The sequence below is a fragment of the Molothrus ater genome, chromosome 20, assembly GCF_012460135.2.
Source record: "Molothrus ater isolate BHLD 08-10-18 breed brown headed cowbird chromosome 20, BPBGC_Mater_1.1, whole genome shotgun sequence".
In the NCBI taxonomy this organism is placed as follows: Eukaryota; Metazoa; Chordata; class Aves; order Passeriformes; family Icteridae; genus Molothrus; species Molothrus ater.
The window spans coordinates 691,122-703,397 of record NC_050497.2 but is presented as its reverse complement, the minus strand read 5'-3'; the positions used below and the strand labels follow the sequence as shown (position 1 = coordinate 703,397).

The 12,276-nt window shown below is 49.6% G+C and overlaps 1 protein-coding gene across 1 annotated transcript in view; it reads left to right on the top strand.

The window, feature by feature from the left end:
- EXD3 (exonuclease 3'-5' domain containing 3) overlaps positions 1–12,276 on the top strand; it is a 255,511-nt gene that overhangs the window by 65,304 nt on the left and 177,931 nt on the right.

The following is a 12,276-nucleotide window of genomic DNA, read 5'->3' as shown; positions in this document are numbered from 1 at the left end:
ATAGGTGTGACTACCTGGTGTGCAGTCAGTACTGTGAGTTCTGGATGATAAGGAAAGGTGTGTGTTCTGGCAGAATGGAGCAAGTGGAAGTGCTGACTGATCAAACAGCTGAATCACAGCTGCAAGAGAAAGGTCTTGCTCCTGCCCTTCTCTCTCATGCCCTTGCACCCAGTCCTGGCACAGGTCACCTCTTTGCTCCTGTGCTGGTACCTTGGAGCCTTCCCTGACTTGGGTCAATTCTCTGTCCCGGCAAGAGCAGATCTGTGTTTTGGCCAAGTTCATTTTCTGTGGAGGTGAAGCAGAGGGGCAGCTCTGGTCTCTGCTCTGGGACAGGGACAGGAGCCAGGGCACAGCTGGGGCTGGGCCAGGGCAGCTCAGGCTGGAGCTCAGGGCAAGGTTCTTCCCCCAGAGGGTGCTGGCACTGCCCAGGCTCCCCAGGGAATGGGCACGGCCCCGAGGCTGCCAGAGCTCCAGGAGCCTTTGGGCAGCGCTGCCAGGGATGCCCAGGCTGGGGTTGCTGGGGGGTCTGGGCAGGGACAGGGGCTGGGCTGGGGGATCCCTGTGGGTCCCTCCCAGCTCAGGGGATATTCTGTGATTCTAATGAGAATTAGTCACTTTGCTTTTGGACAGCTCATGTCCTAAGTAGAATGTCTTGGGACCAGGCAGGTGGTGTGATACAGGCAGGTATTTATTCAGAGTGCTTGAGGAAACGTGCAGATGCCAAGCCCACCTTTGGGTGGCTGTTTTAGGGGCACAAACGTGTTGGTGTTCCCTCCTTACCAGGGTACCCCACCCTGTGGCACGTGGCTGTCAGTCTATGGCCAGAGGAGGCAGCTCACCCACCTTGTTCTTTTTATCTTTGACACTGAGCCTTGCCTTTGGAGTGGCTTCCAGTGACTGTCCCTCACATGTGGCAAACACAAATACTCAGTGACCTGAGCATGCAGGCAGATGTGTTGGTTCTGAAGGAGAAAAATGAGGTGCTTGGAGCCTGTCAACTCTCTGGCATTTCTGGTTATCACAGTGAGGGGTGGAGGGAAATTAATGCTGTGAAAACAAGCCTGAAGATGAGGGAGGTTTGCCACAGACAAGGGATTTGGACCTGTGACGAAAAGCCCAGAGCAGTGGCATTCAGGTAACACCTGAAGTGTGTCTGATGAAGGCAAGATCACAGCTCCTGAAGATTATTTAATATTTCTCTGTCTTTCTGGCCCACAAGTTTTGATTTTCATATCTGCCAGGACTTGCCCATGGCACCTTGTGGTGCTGTGTGGTGCAGGTGCTGGCCATGCACTCCTGCCCCACTGCTCCCCTCGTTCCTCAGCCAGCACTGAGTGGCTCTGGTGGCTGTGGAAGGTCCACCATCCCTGCTGCCCCCTGGGAGGTGCCCATTTCACAGAGCTGTAGGCTTTGGCTCTACACATCGCTCCTTTAACCTTACTTAATTTTGGCTAATCTGAGAACGGATCTCTTTTCATTTTCTGCTGGATGCACTTTGCACTGAGCTATACAGACATTGGGAGGGAGAAGAATTTGTCTAAATTGTTTGTTTTTCCTTGGGAAAAAAGAAATGGAGATTTATGACCAGTTTTCCCTCCCCAGGGCTCTCCCTCAGCAAAGCCCTGCTTCAGTGGCAGAGGTTTGCAGCGATTCAGCACGACAAAAGTTCACACAGTTCAGAGCTCCAACAATTACAGAGGAGCTTTTCTTGGGATTTTTAAAATGTCCTAGACACAATTAAAAGAATTTCTCAGCAAGGAGAGTGCAATCTGGGGACTCTTCCAGCAGATGTAATCACTCAAGGAAAACTTTGTTTGGCTTGGCTGGGCCCTGCCTTCGTTCCACGCTCTTTCATCCAACCACTAGGCTTTGTCTCAGCCTTTGCAGTGTCTCTCTGTCTGTCTTTCCCTCTTTCCATCTGCCCCACATTCCGCTGCAGGCTGAATGGGACAGCCTTAACCTGGCTACTTCCAAGACAAACAGCAAGTCAGATGGAAAAAGGGGGGCCCTTGGCTGTCAGGAGGCTCCGTGGTCACTCACTTCCTAGAATTAAAGGCTGAGAGTTGATCTGTAAGCCAGCCAAGCCAGAGACAATGACTGGGTTCCCATTTTGTTCCTTTGATACTGTCTTAAATATGTGCAATGACTGAGAAAACAAAATTTACATAAAGCAGAAATCCACTTTCTCATGCAATCTGCCCTGCCCTGTGTCCTCCAGTGTGGATGGCACAGGTGGCAAAGCTCAGCTGTTGTGTCTTACAGGGTTTTGGGAACCAGGCCTGTTCTTAGAAAGCCAAGCTGTAACAATTCCTGGCTATGATGGGATAGTTTTGGTGGCCACATGGATGGGATGGGTACAGCTGGAATTGGGGTTGGACTGCCTGGTCCTTGTGAGTCACTTCCAGCTCAGGAGGTTCTGGGATTCTGTAAATCAGCAGGAGAGATGCATTAAAGCCACTGTGGCCCCAGGTCAGTTCCAGTGTGTCCAGCCAGGCCCTGGTTTCGTGCCATGGCTTTGCCCAGCCTCTGGACAGGGGTATTGCATGTCCCACGTGTGACAGGGGTGTGAAGGTGCCTTTCCCTGCTCCAGAACCACCCCATGACAATGCTGCTGTGCTTTTTGGATGTGAGATTTTCAGCTTTAAACCCCAGAGTGCTGCTGGGCTGTAACCAGCTCGTGGTGATTAGAGAGCAGGTAATTATTGACTGTGGGATTTGCAGGTTCTCTCACTGATGAAGCTGGGATAAGAAGGGGGCAGATTCCCTCTCGGGCACTGAGGGACATTTAAAATGCTGCAAAGTGCCTCAGGTTGGGTGGGAGGCCTGAAGAAGTGCCTGTGAACTGGTGCTCATGGGCACAGGGCCCTTGAGAGCAGCCTGAGCTCTGTGTGCAGCCCCAGGGCTGTGGCAGCCCCCCACCCTCTGTACCCACCCCCCCAGCAGGGCCCAGGCAGGGCTTGGGGTGGCAGATATCACACACTGAGCTGGCTCTCTGCTTTCATTCAGCGCTGTAACGCGGTACCACGCACTAAAGAGACTTTCCATTGGTATTCAGGGCTCATAGACCAGCTCTGCACGGTTCCTGCGCCTTCCAAGGGAAAGGACTTTTCCATGCATAATTTAATCACGTTCAGCACGGCAGCAGTGGGGGGTTTTTTTCCACAGAAAGTCTATAACATCTCATTGGTGAACTCCTATACTTGGAGAACTCTCATTGCGCTTGCTTATCTCGCTCTCTCAGATAAACACCTCTCAGCATCCTGTTTTTCTTGTGCCATACGAACAGGAAGAGAGCAATTGTTTGAGATGTGCGTCAGTCAGAGCTGGAACCAGGCAGCCCCTTACCCTCCCCATCACCATGGAAACCACCAAATCCCTTCAAACACATTGGTGCTGAGCTGACAGGTATCCTGGCTTTTCCACTTAGCCTCCCCAGAGCTATGATTTTAACGTGCAGGACCTCTCAGAAATAGGGGGTTTTAATTTATCTAGGAGGTGCAGCTATAAATTTTGGAAGGAACAGCCATCACAACTTTGGTTTTAAGTAGCAGTGAGATCTTTTACTTGGCCATGGATTTGGTGCTAGGAGCAGTGGAAGGGCTCGGAGGCAGCTCTGCAGTCAGTGGGACTGTGGGGTGAGGGACTGGCAAGGTTCTGCCTGAGCCTTGGGCAGCATCTGCAGCGTGTCCTGGACAAGTGGCTTGAGCCAGCCTTGGGAAAAGCTGTTTTGCAATCACTGCAGGTTCAGCTGGAGAGCTCTGTGTGTGGAGAGAGCAGATTTGGGATTTGGGAGCGATTGGAACTGTTCCTGGAACCTCAGGGTGGGATTGTCAAAAGCTGCAGCAGAAATATGGATGAAGAATGCATTGTTTGAAGGTTCTGAAAATGCTGAGTGTCAGTGCTGGTCTAGTGGCAGGTGTCCCTTCCCATGGCAGGGGAGTTGGAATGAGATGATCTTTAAGGGCCCTTCCAACAAACTAGTGTGAGATTCTACCAGAGATGGAGTTTTTATCTACCACTCTGAGATCTAATTAGTCAGAGGAAGAAGGAGAAATTCTTTTAACTTAGGGGTTTAACCATTGTTTTATTCAACATAAGCAAAGCAGCAATTTCCCTCTGCCTCTGGAGGGCTTGGTTCAGCCTGGACAGATGGGTCTCCTCCACTTTGTTTACCCAAGTAAACATGTCACCATGTCCCCAGGTGCCACATCTCCACCCTTTTTGAACACTTGCAAGGCTGGTGACTCCTCTACTGCCCAGCACTCCTGGCTGTGCCCAGGGCCTGGCTCCTGTACCCAGTGACCTGGGAGAGGCCCTGCCCCATTCAGCAATGTGCTGCTGCTGAAATGTGCTCAGGGGAGGAACTGGCTGAAGAAAAGCTGGGAATGTCTTTTATACAAGAATCAAACTATTGTTACTGTTCTCAAAAGAAAGTTGGATGGCTTCAAAATATGTACTACAGCTTTTTAGAATTACCAGGTGGGTTTTTTCAAATAAAACTACTTAGGACACACAGTTAAAGTTTGTTAGGTTTAGAACTTGGGGATTTCCAGAGAATCTGGAGGCAAAAAAATAGATATAATTTTAGCTCTATGATAGTACTCTGGATCTGATGATTCTTTCCCATCCTGTGCTTGAGTCCTCTGGGGCTGCTGCTGTTCCTGGCAGTCTCAGTCTCTTACATAATTAAGAAGTTTCCCCTTTTATCCTGGACAATATCAGTTTTCTTCCCCTTTGCAGGGTTGATAAGTTTGAAAGAAGAAATTGTTAGTTTTCTGGAGTGCTGTTTTAGGTGTTTTTAAAGTGAATTTCCATTTCTATGAAAGTGTCATTAACTCAGTGCAAGGGCATTAACTGGCTGTGCCAGATCCTCCTGCTCCTGGCCTGAGGAGGTTGGCAGGACAGTGGGATGTGAGGAAGGGCTCATTCCAGGGCACTGATTGTTGTCCTCCTTCTGGGAACGTGGTGACTCGATCCTCACCCTTCCCTCAACAACGAGTTGGTTTCTGGGAACAAAACCTACTTCTCTTCATCACTGGAAAAATGCATGGAGCTGGTGCCTAAAGGAAGTAAGGGTTGCCTGGCTGAATTTCTGAAGGAAAAGAAAAACTGTAAGATGAAATTGTGAGTTTTGTTTAAACAGCTTTGAACAAAGGAGTACAAACCCTGGTTTGGTCAGGATGGGGATCCACCCAGCTCAGGGCCTTGAGCCACCCCTCTGGCTGTGCCTGGCCGTGGGGGTGGAGGGAGAGGTGTAAAATGGGAAGGGAATGAGGGACTGCAGTGTTGTGCTCCCCTCCCATGAGTGTCCCCACTGTCCTGTGCCAGGGATTGACATCCTGGTGCTGCAGAGCCCTTGACACTGAGGTTAGAGCCCCTCTGACAGAAGAGGAAGCCATGTGAGAGTATTGACAACTACCTGCACAAGGTTTATGATTGTTCCATTTTTATGAAGTTGGATTTCATTAACTGCCTAGAAAGGAACCTCTTGGTGTTATTTTTAGAATTGCTATTTCTGTACAGATTGCTGCACTTCTTGTCCAGCCATGCACTGAAAGCATCCCCAGATAACCTCTGTTTGTCTGGGGTGATGTCACACCTTGTTTGGGGTGACAGTGTGGGACAGCTCCTTCACTTCTGGGCAAGGGAAGTTTCTGCTGCCCAGGCTGGGTCATCGCAGGCACTGCAAGGATGTCCCAGAGCTGGGTGACTCCTTGGTGAGGTTTCATTTTTATTTGTTGAGTTGGCCCTAGCTCTGAAGGGCACCCTCTGCTCCCGTGCTGGGTGTGCCACCCAGGTGTTGTAAGGGAGGGGATTCTGCCCCTCTGCCCTGCTCAGGTGAGACCCCACCTGCAGAGCTGCCCCAGCCCTGCATCCCAGCACAGGGAGGATGTGGAGCTGCTGGGCAGAGTCCAGAGGAGGCCTTGGAGCTGCTCCAGGGCTGGAGCCCCTCTGCTCTGGAGCCAGGCTGGGAGAGCTGGGGGTGCTCACCTGGACAGGAGAAGCTCCAGGGAGAGCTCAGAGCCCCTTGCAGGGCCTGAAGGGGCCCCAGGAGAGCTGGAGAGGGACTGGGGACAAGGGATGGAGGGACAGGACCCAGGGAATGGCTCCCACTGCCAGAGGGCAGGGCTGGATGGGATATTGGGAATTAGGAATTGTTCCCTGGCAGGGTGGGCAGGCCCTGGCACAGGGTGCCCAGAGCAGCTGGGGCTGCCCCTGGATCCCTGGCAGTGCCCAAGGCCAGGCTGGGCAGGGCTGGGAGCAGCCTGGGACAGTGGGAGGTGTCCCTGCCATGGCAGGGGTGGGATGGGATGGGCTGTAATGTCCCTTCCAGCCCAGACCAGTCTGGGATTCCGTGCTGTTGTTGCTGTTCTCACGTGTCTGTACACTCTGGGAGGGAGAGGAATGTGGATGCTCTTGGGGCTGATGTGGGGAGAGGGGGAGGAAAGCCCCTGTTTGCGCACAGGGGTGGGGCTGTGCTGAGCCTGCCCTGCCCCACAGAGCCTGGGGAGCAGCTCTCCAGGCTCTCCATTGACAAAAAGCACTAAGAAAATAAGAGGGCAATGTCACTGCCTGTTGTGCTCAGCCAAGCGAGCCTTCTCTTTTAATGAGAGTGCACTTTGTTTGATCTGAGCTTTTTGGGGGGGAAATGATGAATTTTAGCCATTAGGAAAACAAAAGGCATGGTTATTTGTAAGGATTGTTTTATAAGAAGCATATGTGTGCTTTATTATTCTTGTGCTTGAAGTGTGGGGATTGTTTTCAGTTGGGACGCTGCAGTAGAAGAATGTGAACTTCTGACTCACTTAGAAATCGAGCATGTATCAGCCAAATGCTGAGGTTCCTATTATGTTTTCATAACTCAAATTTCTCAGAATGGAAAGGATCTCACTTGCCCTTACTTAGAGAATGATTTTTGTTGCCATTGAGAAAGGCTGGCTTCTTTTCTAGGAAAACTTCTCTTGCTTTCAATATACTGTTCATTTCCCTTTTCCCTCTCCAGCAGGGCAGTTTCTCCATGTTCTGCCTGTGCACCTCATTCTCCCCCATATTTCTGTTTGAGCTCCTAATTCTGCCTTTTCAATAATGATGTAGTCAGCAGCACAGACAAGGTATGGCTTCACAGAGTGATCCCAGGAAAGTGTGGGCTCAGCTAATGGCACCTGAGGAATTCTGGCTTTTGTCTAGAAGAACCAAGTGAGGAACATGAGGTGAGTATTGCCTGCAGAGCCAGATGCAGCCCCAGCCATTCTGTGGTTGTGTGCTTGGTGTAAGCTTATGCAGGGGTATTAGAGAACACACATTCAGTAGGACTAATTCTGTGACACATGACTGCATGTTGGCACATTAACAGAGTAGTTCCAAACCAGAGTCTTGTGGAGGAGTTGCTGGCCTGTACCTTGCAAGGTGCATCACCGAGTTCGAAGTTTCTGTTAAACCAAGTCTGTCTGGAAGATGATAAAGAGCCACAAAAAAGATAAGCCTCTAGATACGGACCTCCTCCCTAAAGTGAAGCAAAATATTTCCTGCTGAGTGAAACAGCCATCTCAGTTGGATTGGAATAAAGCTTTGCCCCTGCTCTCAGTACAGGCAGAGAACTGGGCTGGAGTAATCACTCTGAGCTGACTTTTCCATCTGGCCTGTGAACAAAACATAAACTGGTTCTGCAGTTCCCAGGGATGCCTGGGCCAGCTTGTGGCAGTGTGTTAGGTGATGCGACCTCTTTATTTCAGAGCCAATCCCAGCTGTGGGAATCTTCATCTGCTGTGGAAAGGCCACAGGGGCAGGCGAGCAGGAGGTGGCTGTCTTCACAGGGCTGGAGAAACAGAGCAGTCACAGCTGGCTGATGAATGAAGAAATGTGGAACCATTCATCTTATACAAGGTTTCTGGTGACAGAATGAGCTGATGTTCAAAGTCAGGTGATTGCAAGTGAGGAACTCAGAGCATTTTGGGATATTTTCCCCTCCTGTTTGATGTAGATCCTCCCACTGATTGCATTAGTGCAGAAGGGGGATCCAGATGTGTGGATGAAGAGCTGAAGAAACAGTAAGAAAAGTCTTTCTTTCCCTTGGTGAACCTGGACTCCCAGACCTCCCCAAAGGCTCTGTCTTTAATGTTAAAATTGCAGGGGAGGTGTGTGGTGTGAGGAGCTCAGGACTGTGGTCGCTGGTGTGGTTCCTTCCCTCCCGAGATGGGAAGGGTTTGGTGCAGCTGAGTTCAAAGCTCTGTGGATCAGCAAACGGCAGCTCAAACTGGACACTGAGCCAAGGCTGCAGTGAGCCAGACAGGCCAAATAATGAAGGACTCTCTGCATCTTCTTGCTTCATTTCCTTGCTGCAGGAGTTCAGTAAATGCACAGTTAGCCATTCTCATCATATCTGCCTTTTGTGGGAGGCACAGTGAAGGAATGGGTTGCTGGGATGGGAAGAGAGTCTTGGAGCTCTGGAAATGGTGCTAAAGCAGAGCAATATATTGTTTCTGAAATGAAATAGTTTTGTGACATCTGATCCTCTTGTAAATTTGGCTCGGTTGGATTCAGTGGTGGAAGTGGAGCAGCCTGTGCTGGCAGCATTCCCTGTCCCTGCTACCTGAGCACTGCAGGGGAGCACCTCTGGCTGCTTGCAGTCCTTATGGGGGACTCATCGCTGCAGTCAGTGGGGATTGGGATCAATCACCAAGTGCTGACTCACACTAATAAACTGAAAGGTTTATTTATGTTACATGTGCTCATTAAAGGGGGCACAGAATGAACACCTGGAAGGTGTCACAATCTGTGGGTTTCTATAGAGGAATTTTGTACCTTTTTAATTTGATCAGCTTATCCTCAGCAGTTCAAATTTAGGCACTAGAAAATGTATCCATTCATTTTTGCTCCATGTAAGTGATATTATTTCTGTGCCTGTTCTTCTGCAAAACCAGCACACACTTACTGTGAGCTGCAGCCCTTTCTGAACAAAATTGAGACAAACTAGGTTTGGATAAGAGACTTTGATTAATTCACACATAACACACAATTTGTTTGTCCTCAGCTGCAATTTAAATGACCCAGAGTGGGTGTGCCCCTCATGCTGCTGGGACAGGAGAGGGTGAATGGCTCTGTTCACCCAAACCCCCAGTTTTTACATTGTCTTCATTGAGGTATTGGAGCTTTTAAGTCCAAATGAGCCACCTGCCCTAAGGGGGTCATGGAAATACCTTGAATTTTAGTTTTCCTTTCAGAACTACATCTCAAAGACATGTTGACATAAGCAAGAGTTTTCACTGATAACAGATTCCAGGGATTTATTGGGGCAGACGGCACACAAAACAATAAGTAATAGTAAAAATTCACTGGTTGTCTACTGGGTGGGTTGGATATTCCATTAAACATTTATTAAAATTCAGTTAACTTGCAGGATGGGGGACAAGCTGGCCGCCTTTAGAAAACATAACCATTGTAGGGCAGCAGAGGGACAGCACCAATGTCTGCTCTGGGCCAGGGACAGGAGCCAGGGCACGGCTGGGGCTGGGCCAGGGCAGCTCAGGCTGGAGCTCAGGGCAAGGCTCTTCCCCCAGAGGGTGCTGGCACTGCCCAGGCTCCCCAGGGAATGGGCACGGCCCCGAGGCTGCCAGAGCTCCAGGAGCCTTTGGGCAGCGCTGCCAGGGATGCCCAGGCTGGGGCTGCTGGGCAGGGACAGGGGTGGCACTGGGTGATCCCTGTGGGTCCCTCTCAGCTCAGGACATTTTGTGATTCCATAAATTTGTAATTCATAATTAACATTTTGTTCTTGACTTTTCCTGTCCATGGCTTTCAGCTGTGACAGTTTGAGGGCTGTGACCCTGCATTTCAGTCATTTTTTCCACCTTCTTTGGGGTTGCTTTTTTTCATTCAGTGTCTTCTGCTGACTGTAATTCTTCCAGGTCTTGGGCCACAAGGCATTTAATGGCTTTGGGCACAAAGAGAAAGTGTCAGGAGGTTTTTTCCTTGGGAAATTTCCTCCTCTGGGGTTGGATGTCATCCTTTCCTCAGTTTCAGCTGCACTGGTGAATAATGCAGCAGAATTTTGCAAGGACACCACTGAAAACCTCACCAGCAAATCCAGTGCTTACCTCAGCAGCCCCCAGGCACTGCTTTTGTTGTGATCACAGAAGGGTTTGAGTGATGGATGCACAAAGGAAATGGAGAGAATGAACAGAAAGTAGTTTATGGTTTTCCTCAAAGACACTTTTCTAGCTCAAAAATATAAGCCTTGTGGTTTATATGGTTTTGAAATGTAACCACAGATCTTGAGAACTGGAAGACATTTGATTTACCGTCTCCTGCAATTTTGGTACCAGGTTCAGGCAGAACTCATTCATTTTCAGAATGAAAAACAGTTAAAGGAAATATATTAATGTAAAATGTTTAAAACAGGAACATGCTACTGGGAGAAACTGTCAGTGCCAAAACTTGAGGTCTTTTGTGTCTTGTTGGAGTTGGTGCAGATGTGTCTTTTTGAGATCTCCACCAAAGTGCTCTAACCTTGATTTGGTGAGGCTTTTCCAGCTGTTTTAATGTCTGCAACACCCTTTTTTTGGGAGCTGTGAAGGGTCAGTGCCAGACTGAGCACCTTCTCTTGAGCTCAGTGTAGGAACTTGGAAGGGCTCAGCTGCCTGGGACACGTCTCCTGCTCACAGCTGGAGCAGGGAGACCTGGTTTCTCTGACTTTCCACACTGGGTTTTTTTTTTGGGGGGGGGGGGGTGTTTGTTTGGTTGGTTGGTTGGGTTTTTTTCTGTTTTCGCTGGTTTTTCTTGTTTTTATTTTGCTCACAGAATGCCCCTTGCTAATAGCTGGATGTAGGAGACTCTGCAGGACTGAAGTTCTCTTTAGCAGTGGAACTTCTGGGTGTCCTTGGTGGGAATGATGGGGTTTTTCTGGCCACCATGCCCCATACTTGCCTTGTTCTTGTCCAGAGCTGAGCCCAGATGCCCTTGTGGTACAGTTCTGACCATCTGCTTTTCAGTCCCTTTGCTTTATCCCTCCTTCCCTTATACTTCTCTCTTGCTCCCTGCTGTATGGAGCAGCCACAAGATCTCCAGGTTTTTCTGGAAGGATTGTGAGATTCCCTGTATGGTCCTGTTGTTTTTCCTTGGATGTCCTGGTATTACTTTATTACTAATTCTCTTCTTCCTTCACGATGTGGATGGGCAGCTACCTGTATGGTATCCCACCAGAGTATAGCAGTAGTCATTGATTAATTTTCATTTTTCACACTCTGGGGGTGCCAGGAGAACTGTGAGGACAGTCCTCCAAAGAGGTCCTGCAGGAGACAGAGCAGATGAGTTGTTAATTTCTTTCAGGAGACCTTCACATTTCCATCTTCTGTCTCATCTGGAGAGTAACTGGATGCAGCAGCTCCAGGTGCAGCAGGAGCTGCAGTTTCCTCCCTCTGCTGGATGAGACAAGGGCACGAGGTGGCTTTGCTCTCCTGTTTATGTCTGGCTCTGGGAGCAGCTGCTCGTGGGTTATTTTGTTATGTTCAGCCCCTGACTGTGCCTCATCCTTAGATTGCCAGAAGCCTCACCAGGTGAGGAACAGCTCTGTGCAGACACCAGCAGATTTCTCGGTTTCTCTCCTTGTTCAATCCCTGCCCTCTGTCATTGTGCAGCCATTCCCCCTTGTCCTGTCCCTCCAGGCCCTTGTCCCATGTCCCTGTCCAGCTCTCCTGGAGTCCCTTTGGACACTGGAAGGGGCTCTGAGGTCTCCCTGGAGCCTTCTCCTCTGGAGTCTGTCCAGCAGGTCCGTGTCCCTCCTGTGCTGAGGAGTGGATGCTGTGCTCCGGGGTGCTCTGTGGAAATAACCCAGCTCTGGGTGTGTGCAGAGCCTGCCTCTGGGGCAGGGAAGGTGTCCCTGTGGCTGCTCAGTGTCACGCTGGCAGCACTGACCTGGCTGGAACTGACTGCAGAGATGTTTTCCTCCTGCTGTGTCAGCTCGGGTTTCAGTGGCAGGGAGGTAAGGTAGGAAACAGTCAGTAAAAAAGGGCTGGGTTTGTTGACTGAGGTTTAGAAAGCTTTTAACAAGTTGAATTATTGGTTGTATGTGAAGTGAAACACTGCTCTCCTAACTGCTCTCATTTCCTGTATCATTCCAGCCTGTTCCCTGCATTAATTACAGCTCAGATTTACAGTGTATTTGGTTACACACTGCATTGCATTCTCATTTTTTTCCTCTGTGTGTATAAATTTCTTTGGGAGTCAGGCCAAGAGGAGAGTGTGCAGATATGCGCACACACACATGGACTGAATTTGACTGTA